At 40.7% G+C, this 19,791-nt stretch overlaps 1 pseudogene; it reads right to left on the reverse strand.

The window, feature by feature from the left end:
• Positions 1–15,122: 15,122 nt before the first annotated feature.
• LOC115956122 lies at positions 15,123–18,294 on the reverse strand (annotated as a pseudogene).
• Positions 18,295–19,791: the final 1,497 nt, after the last annotated feature.

Genomic DNA, 19,791 nt, shown 5'->3' on the forward strand with positions numbered 1-19,791 from the left:
TCTTGCTAGGGCTCTTTTGGGGGAAGTATCCTACTGGGATGACATACCACCCAAAGGAGCAAAACTGAGTTGGAACCACTAGGTGTATGCCATGAGGGATAGGGAGAAAGAAGACACCCATACCATAGTAGGAAAGGGTGCCACGGTAGACAAACAAACAAAATAGTTTTCTTTTGTTTGGCGATGGGGAGTGGCACACAGACGGACCAGTGGTGATCGGCAAGTACACCCAAACCAGAAAAAGGTAGTTAAGGGCTAAAATAGTAAAATCTGGTCACAGCAAGTACTATAAAGAGGCCCTTGTCGTGTACAAGAAGGAGGGACACATGCACCACGGTATTAGGAATTTTGAAAACCAGGAAATAGAAAACAAGTATTAAGAAAAAGAAGTAGTAAGAAAAAAGGTAAGAAAGAGGAATATTAGAAGAGAAGGAAAGAAAAAAGATAAAGAGTTAGAGCAGTAGGCATGCACCAGTACGTTGATTCCCTCTCTCCCTCTCAAAGTCTTGCTTTCTGCTGAAAACAAAGGGTTTTCTTGTGTACCAACCATTTAGGTCTGCTTCCCTCAAAGTGATTAATTTCCACACTCCCTATGAGATTATTCACTTTGAGAAGAGGCGTTCTTCCTTCTCTAGCTTTGGTCCTGCGGATCAGATTTAATCTGATTTCTTTCCTCTTTCAATCAACCCATATACTACCCACTTGTTTCCCTTACTTTTCTTATAAAATAATTGTTGTTAAATTGTAATTATATTTTCTTAAATAGGTATTATATGTTTACGTTAATAAAGGTGTCAAAGTACTTTATTTTATCTTATTATTATCATATCTGCCTGCCATAATTCGTTTGAAACAGTTTTGCTCGTCATAAGCGTGCTATTGGCGGACAAGGCATAGTTTGCGTACAAGCCGGACTAAACTGAGTTTCAGTTGGATCGATCTCAACTCTCTTACTTAGAATGTTTGGGCCTAGTACTGCAGGAGGCAGCCTAGCCAGATTTAACCAAAAAGGCCCACTACAATGGTTAATATTGTCAATTTGTGATTGGATGTAATTGTTAAGATTGTCTATTAGATAAATCTTTCTCTTAATTGATCTCTTCTTGTTCTTCAATTTTAAGTATTCGGCATGTTGTATTATTGTAAGTTCTCTATTCCAACAATTTCCTGGAAATTAGACTACATGCTTTAAATTCTAATTGACATGTCTTGTACTTTTTGCCACATCTATAATGAGTTTAGAATTTTGTTTTAAATGGAAAAAAAAAATGACATTTCAAATATATTAAAGGGTAAATTAAGAAATTTGTGAGAATTGTATTTCATCTATATATATTTATTTAAAAGCTGAAGTATAACATTTATTGTTGCTATGTTCTAGTTAAGCCACATTAGCATCCGCGTCATTATCTTTTTTCTTTCCAATTTTCCTATAATTTTCTTTCCAATTTTCATCTCCCCACTACTTCTCCAACCTTTATCCCTCCTTTACCTTTTCATTTCCCCACTACCTTCTACATTAATATCATTCTTCATTTTTCCCTTCATCTTCCTTTATTTTTGTCTCTTTTTATTCATACCCTCTTACTATAAATTTGTCATTATCTCTTCCATTCTATACATAGTTTCCCCTCACAAGAAAGGTTCTCTCTCTCTCTCTCTCTCTCTCTCTCTTAATTTTTTGGTAGATTTTTAAAAAAATTTCTTGCATCTTTGCTTTAGGTTGATAATTTTTATTTTTTATTTTTTTTTATATTCTTTAAAACTCTCCTTTAAGTTAATGCAATTTAATTTTGTTTTTTAAATTGTTGTTGTTTTTTAAATTGTTGTTGTTTTTTTTTTTTTTTTTTGGTTCTCTTTGATTGTTAAATGTTATCCTATTGCGTTATAAAGAATTAAATATAGCATATAAAATATAATATTGTTCTAATAATTTAGTATTTATTCTATTACAGAGCATGATTTTTTTTATAATGCTCAATTTAGATGTTAAACTATAAGACTATACTAATTTTTGTTTATTTTTTAATCCTTTGTGGTAGACAAAATCCTCGTAATAATTGTATTAGAAGTACTTTATAATGCCATTTATTTAGAGAAACGCAAAGGTTAGCCAGACAAAAATAATTTGATAGGTGACAAATTTTAGTTTTTGCAATTTTTTTAATTATTATTATTTTATAACAATGTATATATAGAAATTTAATTTTTAGATTTTGCTAATAATTATTTATTTGATAGTATGTTTTGGATGGACGAAATTACAATTTCTGAAAAAAAAAAAAAAAAAAAACCATAATAGATTATCAACAACAAATTGTTTTCCTAATTGGTCCAATTAATCATTGTTAAATTTTATTAATTTTTTAGTTATGTTTTTCGTTGTTTTGGATTGTAGGTAGAAAAAAATAAGGTTTGAGAAAATTTGTTTAAAACTAAAAGAATAATTTCTAAATTTTATATTCTTTTTAATGATTCACAAAATGTTATAAATAACTTATATTAAAAAAATGAATGTAGGGACTGGGTTCAAGCACTTCTTCTATTGGATGAGTAGACTCAAACCCAACTAGTCCAATACAATAAATTTATAGAGAATGGGTTTAAGAACTAGGTTTTAGTCAGGATTACAACAACTAGACACGGTTATGTATGGATTGGATAACAAGAATATAGACTAAAGTTTGAAATTCTGTCCTTGGGCACTTCGTTCGAGGAACTTAGTGTTCTTCTTCTTTCTTCAATGTTAGGTTACAAAGGCTTCCAAGATCATGCAAATTTCTCCCGTATTCTCCTTTTTTCTCTTTCTCCTGATTTTTGATCCCCCATTCTTGGAGGATCTCTCACATTATATATTTCCTTCCAATCGATCTTGGCCCTCCATCTGTTGATCATGCAAGTCCTTACTCGAGTGCTCGTCCCATTAGCCACCTTCCCAAACTCTCTGTGAGTTGTGGCAACTAAGGCCGTACTGTTTAGGGGTCATTTCCTCATTAATGCGGCTAGAACGTTAGTTGGGTACATTTAATGTGGAGGTGACAGTTTCTCCTTGAATTGCTACTACACCATACCCCCATGGGTGTCCTATTGTACTTGTCATTTTTTTGGGGGCGTTCTGGGAGGCTGCCTTTAACGGCGTGCCATTCTTTCCTTCTGGAATGCCGAGAACAAGATCGTCCTTGGCAACGTTTCTAGGCTATTTGGGCTTTCTTTGTTTGCCCTCGGCCATTTCTTCCTCCTCGGCGTGGGCCTTGGGCTTAGTATGAAGTGGGCTAGGGTTGTCAAATTCTTTGGCCCTATAATAGCCCCTTAAAATCCTGCTATCCGGCTCCTCGGACGGAGATAAGGGTTTTGGTGTCCTCAGGCCTTTATCATGGCTTATCAAGTCTTGTCCTCCATCAATACCAGAGCCTCTTCACTTGTCTAAGGCACGTTCCTGGTGCCTTGGTATACAAAGCACGTCTTCATTAAATTCTAGCAGCTCGGTGCTCCCTACGTTCAATGGTGTGATGGTAATCTAACGGTGGGGATTTCCTTAACTTTATGTGCGGGAAAACCCGTACAGTTACTTTTAATGGGAGGTATAAATACCCATTGGAACTGATTTGTCTCTTTACTTTTGCACTCAAGAGTTCTTGCGCACATATCCTGAGTTCAGTCAAACCTCCAGCCAAACTCAAGTCTCTTTCCAGTATAAAAAGCCTGTCCGAGGAGCTTTTCCTCATTTCTGTAAGTTTTCTTCTCTCTCTAACTTGCGTTTTCTCTCTTCTAAGTTTCTTTTCCTCTTATTCCTCTCCTTCTTTCGTCCTTCCCTGAGTCTTTTTAGCCGTTTCCAAGGATGGGTAAATTAAAAAAATTGGTTGAGTCCGAAGAGGCAATGGAAAAATTCATCGCCGATTATAGGATACCCCCTAGTGTAGGTTTGAGGTACTATGAGGAAGGGGAGTGACATTTTAGGAGGCATGAGGGTGAATTGGTGATTCCCCTAATCGCCTTTATAGAAGGTGGCATGAGGATCCCTATGGGGCCATTGATGAGGGATTACCTTAGGTATTTTCGATTAGCTCCCACCTAGTGCGCTGCCAACGTGTTTAGGATTTGGGTTGTATGTATGCCTTAAACGAGAAAATGGGGTTGAGGTTAACCCATCATGATGTAAACTAGTGCTACAACCTCCAACACTTAAGGGGTAAGTCCTACTATATGAAGACGAAGGATGATAAGGTTCGGCTTATTCAGTGCCTCCCTGAGACTAGCAAAGGGTTGAAACTTCCTCATTATGTCTGGAAAGTGGCACGACAGCCTTCATTGCCCAACAGAGGAGGGGGAATTAGGTGATGTATCGAGAGTAGGAGAGGGCTAATCTTTTGTGCCATCATAATTTGCACTGTTTGGTTACTAATATGAACATGTTTTCTTTTTGCAGATCCATAAACCTTTGAACGACACTTTCGCCTGGTCAACTGGCGAGATTTAGAAACTATTCTCAAAGTGGTGGTTTTTGTAAACGAAACTGACAACCAAGTCAGGGCTGCTCACAAGATCCTAGGGTACGATCCCATCCAGAAATTGTTCCCCGCTCCGAAGCACGTGATCAGAGCTAATGATCCTCGGCTTCACTAAATCACCATAGCAGAGCATAAGTTTTTCCTTCCCGGAGGATCTCCTGTCCTAGATGGCATCCTGTTGACAGGCCCTTCTTCTTCCCACCAAGTAGTGGAGGCCAAGGGTGATTTGGGTCCAGCCGAGGAAGAATTTGGTGTATTTGACCAAGTTAGTCTATCCGAGGATCCTTCTGGTGACTTAGGCGACCTCGATTTTTCCAAGGCGAATCTCCTGTCAGTAGGGACATCTTTTTAGGCAAAAATGGACTTTAAGAGAAAACCCTTGACAAATCTGTTCGACCTAATTGAGGGCCAACCGAGGAAGGATGCATTGGGAAAGTCACAATCCAAGCTTCCTCCTTCTCCACCCCAGCCTCAGCCTGCCCAGACCAGGTCGTCTTCTGCCCAACTACAGCCATTGTCCCCACGATTCAGACTTCCTTCTCCCCCCCCCAATCGACTTTACCTCCTCAGCCCAAGCCCACCGATCCAAAAAGGAAGAGGGCTACTAAAGGCAAAGAGCCCATGGATGGGGGGAAATCTCGCTCCTCTCGGGAGGAAGATGAAGCCCCACGAGCTTCAAAACAGTTAAAGATTGGGCACCACAGCCAGGAGAAGGAGGTCGATGCTCAATCCATGCCCCAGGCTTGGCTTCCCGCCCCAATGCTCCACGGGGAGCCGTTGATGGACAACGCATCCCTTAGGGACTTCTGAGAGGGTGAAGGCACTTATGTGGCTGACGCATTGGAGAGGTCCTTGTTGCTCCCCACTAATATGGCCGAGCTGGGGAACTTGAGGAGGCAGGAGGTCTTTCTCAGCATTAAGAGATACCTAGGCATGGTGAGGTTTCTAGTACACGTGACTCAGTTGATCTTTATTCCTTGGTTTCCAACTTACCGTGTATTTGTTCCAATTGGTAGGCCGTCTAGGCCACTTATAGGCTAGATGAGGATGCTAAGGAGCAGAGCAGGTCCTTGGAGCTCGAGTGTAACAAGCGCGTGGACGCTGCGCAGACCCTCAAAAACTCCGAGGCTGATTTCTCGAAGGCCAGGGAGGAGCTAAAGGAGATGACCAGGTCCAGGGACAACGATGAAACAGGCCTGGCTGGCACTCAAAAACAGGCCGGGAACCAAACGAGACACTCACTCGAAGCCGAGAACCAGTTGAAGATCGCCAAGGAGCAGATCAATGATTTAAAGAGGAAACTGTCCGAGGTAGAGGGGGCTAAAAGCGTCGCGGAATAGGCCAGGGATGAAGCCTTGAGGGCTAAGACAAAGGCGGAGTTCACCAGGACGGATGCTGAGAGCTCCAAGGAGAACGCCGAAGAGGAGGCTTATGACTTGAGAGTGGCTGAGACCCAGGCTAGTCTCAAGGCTCAAGTCCCTAGAGTATGCAGGCTTTACTACTCCGAGGTTTGGAATGAAGCCCTCAAACAAGCTAGGGTTGAGGCTTCATCAGATCTGTGGAAGGTGGAGAATGTATACTACCCTCTGGCCATCCAGGAGACCACCACTGTCAGTTTCGAGGTTGAGGGTGCTTCAGAGGAGGTTGAGACTGCTAAGCCTGAGGCTGCTCTGGCTATAACCACCCTTGATGAGCCAACCGAGGAGGGTGAGCTTCCTGAGGCGACAAAAACACATGGAAGTTTGAATCCTGAGGTGCTCCAGGAGGCTGCTGAGTCTACAGCTGGTGCTCAGGCCCTTCATGCCGAGTAGCTAGCTATCTTGGTTCAGCCCCTTCAGACCGTTCCTCCGGGTGATGCCTCCAAGGGTCTTGAGGTCACTCCTGCTCAGCTCCCCAAGGAAGGGGTCAAGATAAAGTTGAAGAGGTAGGCGACCCGACTAACTTTTGTATTAGTTCTAATTTGTTTTTTTTTTTTTTGTTTTTTTTTTTTTTTTTTTTTTTTTTTGTTTTAAGGGCATTGGAATCATTGTAACTAAATTTTTAGACTAAATGTATGAAATTCCTTTCTTTCCTTTCTCTTCTTCCCTTTTTTACATTATATGTTTATTGTCATTACTGCTATTGTTATTACTGTGAACCTTGTGTCTTGTGAATTGGTTATCCTAATGGGTAAGAATGGCTTTGTTCATGAATAGCTTTACAATCCTAATTATCAAAAAATTGAATTAAACAATTGGTAATAAAACGTCACCATCCATCCATGAATTGCTTGACAAAGGGTATGAGAGAAGGTGCACTTTAAATTGAAAGAGATGATTCTACCAATTTAAACTTTAAACTCTATATATGCACTATTATTGCCGGGTTTACATATCATCTTTGAAATTAAAAATTTAAATTCTAACTCACCGGCATTAAAGGGACGCTTAGTTTGTGTCTACCCACATTTTTAGAGGGCAGGGGCCGAGTATATGATCTGAGGCGACAAAAACACATGGAAGTTTGAATCCTGAGGTGCTCCAGGAGGCTGCTGAGTCTACAGCTGGTGCTCAGGCCCTTCATGCCGAGTAGCTAGCTATCTTGGTTCAGCCCCTTCAGACCGTTCCTCCGGGTGATGCCTCCAAGGGTCTTGAGGTCACTCCTGCTCAGCTCCCCAAGGAAGGGGTCAAGATAAAGTTGAAGAGGTAGGCGACCCGACTAACTTTTGTATTAGTTCTAATTTGTTTTTTTTTTTTTTTTTTTTTTTTTTTTGTTTTTGTTTTTGTTTTAAGGGCATTGGAATCATTGTAACTAAATTTTTAGACTAAATGTATGAAATTCCTTTCTTTCCTTTCTCTTCTTCCCTTTTTTACATTATATGTTTATTGTCATTACTGCTATTGTTATTACTGTGAACCTTGTGTCTTGTGAATTGGTTATCCTAATGGGTAAGAATGGCTTTGTTCATGAATAGCTTTACAATCCTAATTATCAAAAAATTGAATTAAACAATTGGTAATAAAACGTCACCATCCATCCATGAATTGCTTGACAAAGGGTATGAGAGAAGGTGCACTTTAAATTGAAAGAGATGATTCTACCAATTTAAACTTTAAACTCTATATATGCACTATTATTGCCGGGTTTACATATCATCTTTGAAATTAAAAATTTAAATTCTAACTCACCGGCATTAAAGGGACGCTTAGTTTGTGTCTACCCACATTTTTAGAGGGCAGGGGCCGAGTATATGATCTGAGGTACCGAGCACGTACTTACTACTTAGGCCATAGTCACAACTTTTACGAATCTTGAAGTAGCTAATTTCCCCATAAGTTTGAGTCCGAGGACCATGCGAGGTCTTGGTTCCATCTAGTACTTAGATTTTTCTTAAAGTAGCTAGTTTCCCCATAGGTTTGAGTCCGAGGACCATGCAAGACCTTGGTTCTATCTAGTACTTAGACGGTTAACAAAATGCAAGACATACACTCATGATAGACTTAAGATTTGAACTAGAGAAATGCTTTTGTTAATAATAATACATTTTCAGGTTATTTACATTCCATGGACGAGGTACAACTTTTTCATCTAAGTCTTCTAAGTAGTATGCTCCTATTCCTGCTACTGAAGTAATTCGGTATGGTCCTTCCAAATTGGGTCCAAGCTTTCCCCAGGATGGATTCTTCGCAGCACCCACAACTTTCCTTCACACTAAGTCCCCTAGTGCTAACGGTCTAAGCTTCACATTGGCATCATATTCCTCCTTGAACTTCTGGTGGTAATAGGCTAACTAGATCATTGCCTTTTCTCTTCGTTCGTTGATCAAATCTAGGTTCTTCTCCAGTAGTTCATCATTACTGTCTGGGGTGAAGGAGTTCGTCCTCAGCGTTGGGAAGTTTGCCTTTAGAGGGATAACAGCCTCGACCCCATAGGTCATGGCAAAAGGTGTCTCCCCCGTTGACCGCCGTGGTGTAGTTTGATAAGTCCATAAGATGTGCGACAGCTCTTCTGCCCATCTTCCCTTAGCGTCATCCAGTCTCTTTTTAAGCCCATTGACTATGACCTTGTTGACAGTCTCGGCCTGCCCATTTCCTTGAGGATAAGCTGGGGTTGAGTACCTGTTAGTGATCCCCAACTCGCAGCAGTATCTTCTGTAGGCCTTGCTGTCAAATTGGAGTCCATTATCTGAAATGAGGGTACGAGGGACCTTGAATCGTGTAACAATGTTTCTCCAGATGAATTTCTTAGCATCCACATCTCTGATGTTTGCCAATGGCTCAGCTTCGACCCATTTGATGAAGTAATCTATGCCGACCAGCAGATATCTCTTATTTCCTGCTACCTTTGGGAAAGGGTCTACAATATCCAGGCCCCACTAGGCGAATGGCCATGGACTGGACAAAGGGTTGAGGACCTCTCCTGGCTGATGAATATTTGGGGCGAACCTTTGGCATTGGTCACACTTCTTAACATATTACAGGGCTTCCATCTGCATCCTCGGCCACCAATATCCCTGGGTAATGGCTCAGTGCGATAGAGATCTTCCTCTTGTGTAACTCCCACAAATCCCTTCGTGCAGCTCTTCAAGCAGTAACTTTGATGCTTCTAGGTGAATACACAGTAAATATGGCCCAGAATAGGAATGCCTATACAATTTGTGATCCTCGGACAACCAGAACCGGGGGGTGTTTCTTCATATTTTTTCAGCCTGTGATTTCTCTTCGGATAGGACATCATCTTTAAGGAACCTCACTATAGGGTCCATCTAGCTAGGACCCACTCTAACCTCATGGATAGAGACCATGCCTTTTGCTACTTCATTTGCTCTATCCAGATGCTCGACAAGAATAATTCGAGGCAAACCCCCTGTTTAGGAGGTAGCAAGCGTGGCCAATGAATCTACATGAGTGTTTCCACTTTTGGAGACGTGTGATAGGCTGAAAAGATCGAAGTCTAACTGCAAGCGTTTGACTTGGCTTAAGTACTCTTGCATCCTTATGTCTCTGAATTTTAACTCTCCCTTTACCTAGCCCACTACTAGTCTCGAGTCCGAGAACATCTCTACTGCTTTTCCTCCCATTTTTTGCACCATGGTCATTCCTTGCAACAAGGCCTCATACTCGGCTTCGTTATTCGTGGCCGAGAACCCAAGTCTCAGGGATTTCTCTATGATAGTCTTCTCAGGGGATATTAGGACTAGCCCTACTCCGGACCCTCTTTGATTTGTTGCACCATCGATGTACACCTTCCAACATGGGGGTCCTGGCGTAGAGATTACCCCAACCGATTTCCCATCCATGTTGTGCTCTTTTGCTATTGTTTCTATTGGTGGTTTAGCAAATTCGGCCACCAAGTCAACTAGGATCTGGCCCTTTATGGCGGTTCGGGGCATGTACTTGATGTCAAAAACTCCTAGGATTGCGCTCCAAATGGCAATCCTTCTAGTGTAATCAGCGGTCTGAAGTATGGACTTCAAGGGTAGTTGGGTTAGAACAACCGCTGTGTGGGCTTGGAAATAATGGAAAAGCTTTCGCATAGCATGGACCACGGCCAGTATGGCCTTCTCTAGGGGTAAATATCTGACCTCAGCTTCATGCAACAACTTGCTCACATAATAGACTAGCTTTTGGAGGCCATTGTCATCCCGTATTAGCACCAAACTCACAGCAAGGGGGGCCACAACAATATATACGTATAGGACTTCATCGGCCTTAGGATTGGACATGATAGGTGGCCGGAATAGGTACTTCTTGAGTTGTTGGAAGGCCACAATACAGTCCTCGGACCACTCAAACCCTTTCCACTTGTTGATCAAGAGATAGAATGGTCTACATCTATTCGCCAACCTGGAAATGAATCGATTTAGGGCTACGATCATCCTAGTAAGCTTTTGAACTTCCTTAGCGTTTTGCTGTGGTTTTAGATCATTTATAGCCTTGATATGGTCAAGGTTAACCTCAATTCCCCTATGAGAAACCACATAGCCCAGAAACTTGCCTGATCTCACACCAAATGAACATTTGGAAGCATTTAGGCACAGTTTATCCTTCCTTAAGACACTAAAGATGCTGTCGAGGTCTCCTAAATGCTCGGACACCACTTTACTCTTCACCACCATATCATCAACATAGATTTCGATGCTCTTGCCCAACTGCGGCTCGAACATTCTCGTCATCATTCTTTGATAAGTGGACCCTGCGTTCTTCAGACTGAACGACATTACCTTGTAGTGATAGTTCCCAGCTGGTGTCACGAAGGTTGTCTTCTCCTGATCCTCCAGGGCTAGTGGTATTTGATGATAGTATTGAAAGGCATCTAAGAAACTCATCCGAGGATGGCGTGCTGTTGCATCCACCAGCTGGTCTATCTAAGGCATAGGGAACGGGTCTTTCGGGCATGCTTTATTTAGGTCCATGAAGTCCACATAAACCCACCATTTTCCGCTTTTCTTCTTGGCCACCATGGTGTTGGCCAACCACTCGGGGTAAAAAACCTCTTTGATAGCCCCTGCACGCTTAAGTTTCGCCACTTCGTCCCTAATTGCATTAGCATGCTCTCTTGATGGGCGTCGGGGTGGCTGCTTCTTGGGAGTGATGATCGGTTTGAAATTGAGATGGTGACAGGTGAAGGTTGGATCAATCCCAAGAGCATCGCAGGCATCCCATGCAAATACGTCAATATTTCACTTGAGAAACTCAATTGACTCATCCTTCTCCTAAAGGGGTAGCTGAGCCCCTACCCGAAAGAACTTCTCCAGGTCATCACCAATAACCACCTCCTTTAGATCTTCGTATTTCGCCTCATCGGCACCTGTATCAGGAGGCGACACTAGGGCCCTTGATTGCTATAAATTTTTTTCAGCGAAGGCTGAGTGCTCCGCATTGAGTCGATGTGAGATGGCAGCCACCACACACTACCTTGCCGTGGGCTGGCAACCACGGATTTCGAGAATTTGGTCCCCTGATGGGAATTTCACCTTCTAACGCAATGAGAAAGCAAGAGCCCCTAAGGTATGGAGCCAGGGCCTACTGACGATGGCTATGTAGGGAGAGTAGGTGTCCACCACGATAAAGTTCACCTCCACTATCTCCGGGCGTTCTGGATGGGTAGCCTAATCATGCCCTTTGGAATGACCAGCTTCCCGTCGAAACTCATTAGAGGGGAGCTATAGGGCATCAAATCTTCCAGTTTTAACCTCAGCCCCTTATAGAGGTCGGGGTACATAACCTCCGCCGCATTGCTGCCATCCACCATCACTCTGTTCACATCGTAATCCCTGATTCTGAGAGTGATCAACAGCGCATCATCATGGGGCTGGGTGGTTCCGATCTTGTCTTCTTTTGAAAAGCTCAAGATTGGATGAAAATTCATTCTGGCTCTCTTCGGCCCTAGCTGGGACTCCTCGGCAGGCAGTTGAGTTACGGACAACACTTGTGAAAGGCGTGTGCCTGTTCTTCTTGACACGGCTAGGATTACATTGATCGTCCCCACGGGTGGCCTTAGGGCAGTATCTCTCTAGGGTTCCTGGTGGGTTTGGCCTTGATGACCCCCGGAATGATGTAGAAGGTGCTTCGGCTTTCCTTCTCGGACTAGTTGGTTCAGATAGTTCCAGAGGTTCCTGCAGTTCTCCGTGGTGTGTCCATGGTCTTGGTGGTATTAGCAATAAAATTTTCGATTGCGCTTCGTGGACTTTCCCGCCATCTTATTCGGCCACTTAAAGTATGGCTCGTTCTTGATTTTTTCTAACACTCGATGTATTGGTTCTCAGAATACAGCATTGACAGTTTGCGTGTTGGTTACTCTGGATTGCCCTATGAAATCTCTCCTCGGGCGGCTGCTGTTATATCGGTCCAACCTGAAATCCCTCCTCTCTTGAGGGATAACCTTCTCTTTTCCCTTACCTTGCAGCTGGTCTTCCTCTACTAGTTTATACTTGTCGATCCAATCTATCAGTTGGAGCACACTGGTGGCCAGCTTGCCAGTCAGAGACTTCCTTAAGCTTTTGCTTGGCTGGGAGACTATTTTTGAAGGTACTGATGGCGACATCGTCAAAATTGTCGTCTATTTCATTATATATCTCCCAATATCTGTCCAAGTAGGCCTTTAAAGTTTCTCTATCATGCATGGATAGCAACAATAAAATGTTCAAGGGCCGAGGAGCTCTGCTGTTTGTGACGAAACGGGAGCCAAAAGCTTGGGTTAGCTGCCTATAAGAATCTATGGAATTCGTCTTTAAGCCATTGAACCACCTCATTGCCACTAGTCCTAAGCTAGACGGGAAAACCTTGCACATCAGTGCCTCGTTTTTAGAATGGACAGCCATCTTCTGGGTGAACTGGCTCACGTGCTCCACGAGGTCTATTTTACCGTTGTAAATGGCAAAAGTTGGCTGTTGGAATCGTCGAGGAAGTGTAGCCCCTTCTATGTGGTGCGTGAAAGGTGACTTGGAGAGTTGATCCAGTGCCCTGCTCTTGGCATCGTTTCCCAAGCCCCTAGGAGATGGGCTTTTACGCTTATGCCTCTAGTAATGCTCTTCTTCGTGAGAAAAGGTCTCACTTGGGGGAGTTCTCGATCTTTGCCTATAGTCATCGTCACTTTCATCATCGGAGGGTATGTCAAGCCTAGAATGAGATCGCCTTCGTTGTGCATGGCGCAGCCTTCTTTTCAAATCATCTATCTCCCGCTGCATGGCTTGCTTATCGTTCTGAATTTGGGATACATGACTCCTAACCTCTTCTGGTTGCGCAACCTACTTGTTGTTTCGTCTTTGGGGCACGTGACTGCCCACATGAGAATAGCTTTTGCTGGTTTGAGTGGTGTGTGCACTTTCCTCTCGGAACCTTCCATTCTCTTCATTTCGATCACGCTCAGGATTAGGAAAGTTGCCATGTTGCGATCTAGCTGGTTCAGGCTGATGGGAGTCTGCTTGATGAGGGCCTGATCCTACCATGCTTGATTGTTGTCCTTACTAACACACAAGTTCTTCCCACAGACGGCGCCAATTGTAGGGATTGGGTTCGAGCACTTCTTCTATTGGATGAGTAGACTCAAACCCAACTAGCCCAATACAATAAATTTATAGAGAATGGGTTTAAGAACTAGATCATAGTCAGGATTACAACAACTAGACATGGTTATGTATGGATTGGATAACAAGAATATAGACTGAAGTATGAAATTCTGTCCTCGGGCACTTCGTCCGAGGAACTTAGTGTTCTTCTGCTTTCTTCAATGCTAGGTTACAAAGGCTTCCAAGATCATGCAAATTTCTCCTGTATTCTCCTTTTTTCTCTTTCTCCTGATTTTCGATCCCCCATTCTTGGAGGATCTCTCACATTATATATCTCATTCCAGTCAATCTTAGCCCTCCATCTGTTGATCATGCAGGTCTTACTCTAGTGCTCATCCCATCAGCCACTTTCCCAAATTCTCTGTGAGTTGCGACAACCAAGACCGCACTGTTTAGGGGTCATTTCCTCATTAATGCAGCTAGAATGTTAGTTGGGTACATTTAATGCGGAGGTGACAGTTTCTCTTTGAATTGCTCCTATACCATACCCCCATGGGTATCCTATTGTACTTGTCCTTTTTTTGGGGGCGCTCTGGGAGGCTGCCTTTGACGGCGTGCCGTTCTTTCCTTCTAGGATCTGGAATGCTGGGAACAGGATCGTCCTCAGCAACGTTTCTAGGCTATTTGGGTTTTCTTTGTTCGTCCTCGGCCATTTCTTCCTCCTCGGTGTGGGCCTTGGGCTTGGTATAAAGTGGGCCGAGGTTGTCAAATTCTTTGGTCCCATAATGAATATTTTCGTTAACTTGCATTTTGAATTTCTGAGAAAAATTGTATTATTTTTATTTTGGTATGACAAAATTTATATTTATGATTGTTCCTTTAATAAATAAAAATATGATCACCAAATACATTACTCATTATTAATTTAGTTTAAATTGTAAAAAAAAAAAAAAAATTAATAAAACCACCATAAAAATAATTATCATGCGCAACGCGTGGGTTCATAGCTAGTTTATTAAATAAAATGAGATGGAGAGTGAGAGTCAATGCAATGTGCTTAGAATCAGATTATCGACACAAGAGAGAGCATACAATGTTAAGGAAAAATGTCATGCTCATTGGTACTTTCCTCCAGGCTTCTATAAGGTGAACTATGATATAACAATAGAAAGAACCCATGTTGAGATTGCACATTGTAATCAGTTTTTGCGATTAGGAAGGAGTTATGAGAATTCCCAAATGTAGTTTTGAAGTGGCAGAGGATATATGGGGATGAGAAACTTGATATTTGAGAAATGCAAGCTTTAGATGAGCATTAAAGTCTTGTGAATACTGTTCGTATTTGGACTTTTCCTCTTAAGGATATAGCACTGAGGAAAGAGCATTGTGCATTTTGATATACGTTAATGACTTTATCATTTATCCAAAATAAATAAAGGAATAAAACACTAGCAATCAATGTTTTGTGTTGTTGGTCATATTTTCAATATTACTAGAATTATATGAAGTCAATATTTTGTGTTGTTGGCCATATTTTCAATATTACTACAATTATACGAAGTCAAGGGCTATTAACACCACTTAGGGTTATTCAGGTGGTGGAATCATTGATTTGGAGCATGACATAAACACAAAGGTCTCATGTTTAATTTATCACACAATCAATCCATGGAGTTTCTAGAGTGTCTCATGGATAAGGAGTAAAATATTCTAGCCAGAGATTGGGACACCACTTCTTGATATACATACTTCAAATTATCAGAGTAGGGCTCCTTATGAGTTCCAGTCTTCCAGATGTGATGTGAAACCTTATGGTTTTGCTTACATCTTTACAAGTGATCAATCAATTAACTTAAGAACAAATAGTTACAAAGTTAATCTATTACCAAAGGAAAGAATGTATTCAGTCGATAATAGCATAGCTTCAGGGGACTAAAATCATGGTTCATAGGTTGGGGCGTGCTAAAGTAGGCTTTTGATCCCGGAGTTTAGTTCCTTGCTGCTATTTTTATCAGAAATCATCTTTGTTGCACCCACATTGGCATCTAGATTCTCTAGCTTTTCAGGAAGCACAGGGTTTTGGCAGTAGTATGAGTTTCCATTTCCCTGGCAGCATCCCTTTACCTCAAGTTGAGATCGACAAGCAGCAGTGTCCTTCTCACTCTTATGGGTTTGCAACAGTTCTTCAGCATTTTTCCCAACATCTGTCTCGCCATTTAACTTGATCCTTATTTCTTGGGATTTTTTCTGTTCCTCTTCCGAGAATCCCATCTCACCCCTGAATGCACCATCAAATGTTTCAGTAAAGCCTAGTCAACAATTTGAATTCAATCATGCTTGGAGGCAAAATATGGACCAGCAAGTGTTCGACACTACAATGCAGCAACAAAAAATGAGGGTTGATAAACTCATTTATATCTACTCTAGATCCTGGGTCAGTTGAAGCACAATTTTCCATTACACTATTTTCTTTCTTACCTCCCAGCTTCATGACTAAAACAAAAAAAAAAAATTCATGTATGCTCCTATCATACAGCTAAAACTGATATCAAAAGTGGATACAGCTCTGATGTAGATGCAAACTACCTAGAAAGAGATCTTACAGTTTACAGTTCACAGTTTACATGTGCACACACAAAGGACGAAGAAATGAGAATATTACCTCCACAGCCAATCTACAATTTCTCCTTTCAAAATATGTTGCTCAAGCAATACGGGTACATCCTCAGGAGTGACATATCCATACCTATAGATTTAAAAAAGAAAAAAAGAGGGCTCCATTATCAATAAACTGATCAATGTATTATTGGGAAGGATGAAAAACTTTACCTGCAAAATCACAGAGTATGAAAAACTTGAACGCATTAGGAGGTAAAAGTAAATCAATCAATTGACATCCGCTTACCAGTGCCCAGTGACTTCTCCATTGATTTTTGATCCAAATATGATAACATTTCCTGCATGCTTATGCCCCCCAAGGTGTGAGCATGGGTTAACAGAAACTGTACTTTGAACACCATGTAATTCTATCTCTTCTTTGAATCTACTAATCAAGGCAGGTCCACAAACTCCACAATGTCGATCCCATGACCCATGACAACATACAAAAACATAGGAACCCTATAATCTTTCAGGAGTTCCAGGAAGCCATTCACCATTCTTCACAAGCACTTCCTCGACAAATGAATCGACGTCAAAGTGGGTCAATCTCCTGCATTTTTCACCAAACTAAATCAGTATTAACCCCTTTTTTTTCTGGAGGGGGGCGAGAGGGGGGGGGGGGGGGAGATTGAAAAAGCATCTAACTAAATGCCAAATGAGCATGTCATTGACCTGTATCTTATCATGTCTGGAAAGACTAATACATCCCCATTTGATGTCTCAGTTCCATCATGTCCCTCACATATTGTCAAGCGGGTCTAAAGAGAAACAAGAGGAAAGAAACAAGGAGTGAAGGTTAACATCAACTAAATACTATATGCCTGAAGGGAGGGAGACTATGGAACAGCAAGCAACATGTTGACACACAAATTTAGGTAGGAAAGAATTATAGAATTGATGTAACCGGTAAGATCAAGGATCAATAAACAGCATTATTCACTATCATCACAATACTTCATTCACTTGCCTAAACTCATATGCTGGTGGATACTCTCATTATGAAACAAATATAAAATACTGATTACCATAATAATCAAATTTAATAATTTGCTGGCCACATTTAACGTTGGATCTAGGTAATAAGCGGTCAACTAGCAGCTGATAACAAATAAATTGCCCATCTATAATACATTATCTCCACACTCATGAAAGCTCTGACAGACACCCAGAAGGCCAAGAACTGTTCTCCTACATAATAGTTTGAAACAGCAATAGTAGTCCAGCTGAAACTGTAATCAAGATATCACAATTGCTATGCAAAGCACATTTCAATTCACTAAAGTTGCAATGAACCCATATCGACATTTAGAACAAAGGCCTCCAAAATCACATAACTACCCAATTCAAATTCACTAAATTTTCAATGAACCCGTACCAACTCCTAGAACAAAAGACACCCAAATCACACAAAACCCATTATTTCCATTCACTAAATTTACAATGAACACATATCAACACTTACACTAAATTCTACATGACCACACAAAAAAACCAATTTCAATTAACAAAATACCAAACCTAACTTTCACCAGAATTAGAAATGGCAAAATAAGCCGAAACCCATTTACTCGCCCAAACTCACCCACTCTAATTGAACCCAAACCCATCTAATTATTATTTGAGTTAAATAGACATCAACACCCAGTAATTATTGAATTTTAACTAAAAACTCATTTAACCCAAAAACAATTAACCCAAATTCAACCCAGCCCTTCCCATCATCCAAAATAAATAAATAAATAAAATAAAAAAAACCCAGCCTACCCTTCTTTCCGCCTCTCTAATCATTTCACTAGGTTTTCAAATTTTAAAATTTTCTTTCACTTTCTCAGCCTCCAATCATGTATTCAAATTCCTAAACCCACCTAAGCAATCACTGGGAGCGAGTTCAGAGCCACGGTCAGGCAAGAGCTAAACGACGTCGGTGAGTCCATTGCAGGCTGCGACGTTGAGAGCTGTGCGGCCGTCGCTGTCCTTGAAGTTGACGTTGACGCCGGAATCCAATAGTTCTCTCATCCCGTCCAGGTCGCCTTCGTTCGCCGAGTACATCAGCCTCACTTCTGGATCAATTGGTCTCTCCACGTCATCAGTCTCCTTCGCCGCCGCCGCCGTGGCTTCGTGCCTCTCCGGCGCCATCGACGACTACTTCCCCAATGTGAATCTCCGGCGCCAGCGACCGAGAGCGGGGTCCATGGGTTTTGGCGTAGAATGGGGAGAGGAGTGTAGAGAGTTTTTGGTGGGAGGTTGAGTCTGGGAGTGTACTTTCACTTCCGCTTCTATTTATTTCTCGGGGAGCGCTTGTTTGCTGAAAAAATTAGAGTTTTAATTTAAAATTTTCTTATTTATTTAATTTCTTTATATTGAACCAAAAAAAAAAAAAAAAGGTTTAATTTAAATTTGATTTTCTTTCTTTCTTTGAACTCAGAGACTCTGAATTTTAGTTTCGCTGGAAAGAAGTTTTGGTTTTCACTTTTCAGGTGTGTTTTGCTGTGAGATAGATCCATTTTGTTGTAGCAAATTTCTGCTTCTGATTAATTTTTTTTTTTAGTTTTTATTTATTTATTTACAATTTTGTGCATGTCTGAATTGTTTTGTTATTGATGTATACTTTGATTGGTTGTGGAGAAAATACTGGAAATGAAAAGGATGCTATTTTTATTTATTTATTTATATTGAACCAAAAAATAGGTTATTTAATGGCATTTTTACTTTAATCGTATTTTGATAATTTTGATAATTGGGTAATTAGGTGAGTTAGGGTTTACCCATAATAATTGGGTTGAGTTAGATTTGAATTAGAAGCAATTAGTTAAATAAGTTTTATATACTCAATTCAATTATGCTCACTCCAAACCTACCCATTTGACACCCCTAACTAGAATGAAACTAAAAACCACAAAAAATCACAGTGACAAACACACACATCTTTGTTCAATTAGAACTTAAAGTATATTTTTATTAAAATTATTTACTTATTTTATAATTTATTTCTTCTCTACATATTAAAATGATTTAGAAAGTTAGTTACCCTCTCCCTATAATGTCTAAAGTAGCTGTAAAATTTATTAAGCACTACTCTAAACAAAAAATAACTGAGTATGTTTAAGAGACGTTTAATTTAAACTCAACTACAAATACCTAACACGTTTGAATTCCACTTTTCACGTTTTACTCCCAAAAAACCTTTTTAACTTCTTCCTAAGAAAAACTGTTATTAATTTCTTTTACTTATCAGGATTTTTTTTTCCCAATTAATCGCAAAAGTTGGCCAAGGGAGCAGAGAAGCATGGAAAATCAAACTCATGTAGGTTTTTAAATTTTTAATCTCTGACTTCATCACCACCCTTTTCACATCGCTGGGTAATATCCCTATTTGAAGTTCTATTTATTTTATTAAAAGATAGAAACTCTCTTTTTGAAGTCCATAAGCCATTGCGCGAATCACATTGAGTCAGTAAAGATTTTTTATTATTATGAGAAACGATAGATTTTATTGCTTTAGAGTTTAGACCAAAATTTACGTTCAACGTATATAGCAATATATAATGGTGATTCTGTTTCTCAAAAAAATATATATATATATATATAATGGTGATTCTTCAAGCCACATAACACTTTGCCACAAGTAATCTA

The sequence above is a fragment of the Quercus lobata genome, chromosome 8, assembly GCF_001633185.2.
Source record: "Quercus lobata isolate SW786 chromosome 8, ValleyOak3.0 Primary Assembly, whole genome shotgun sequence".
In the NCBI taxonomy this organism is placed as follows: Eukaryota; Viridiplantae; Streptophyta; class Magnoliopsida; order Fagales; family Fagaceae; genus Quercus; species Quercus lobata.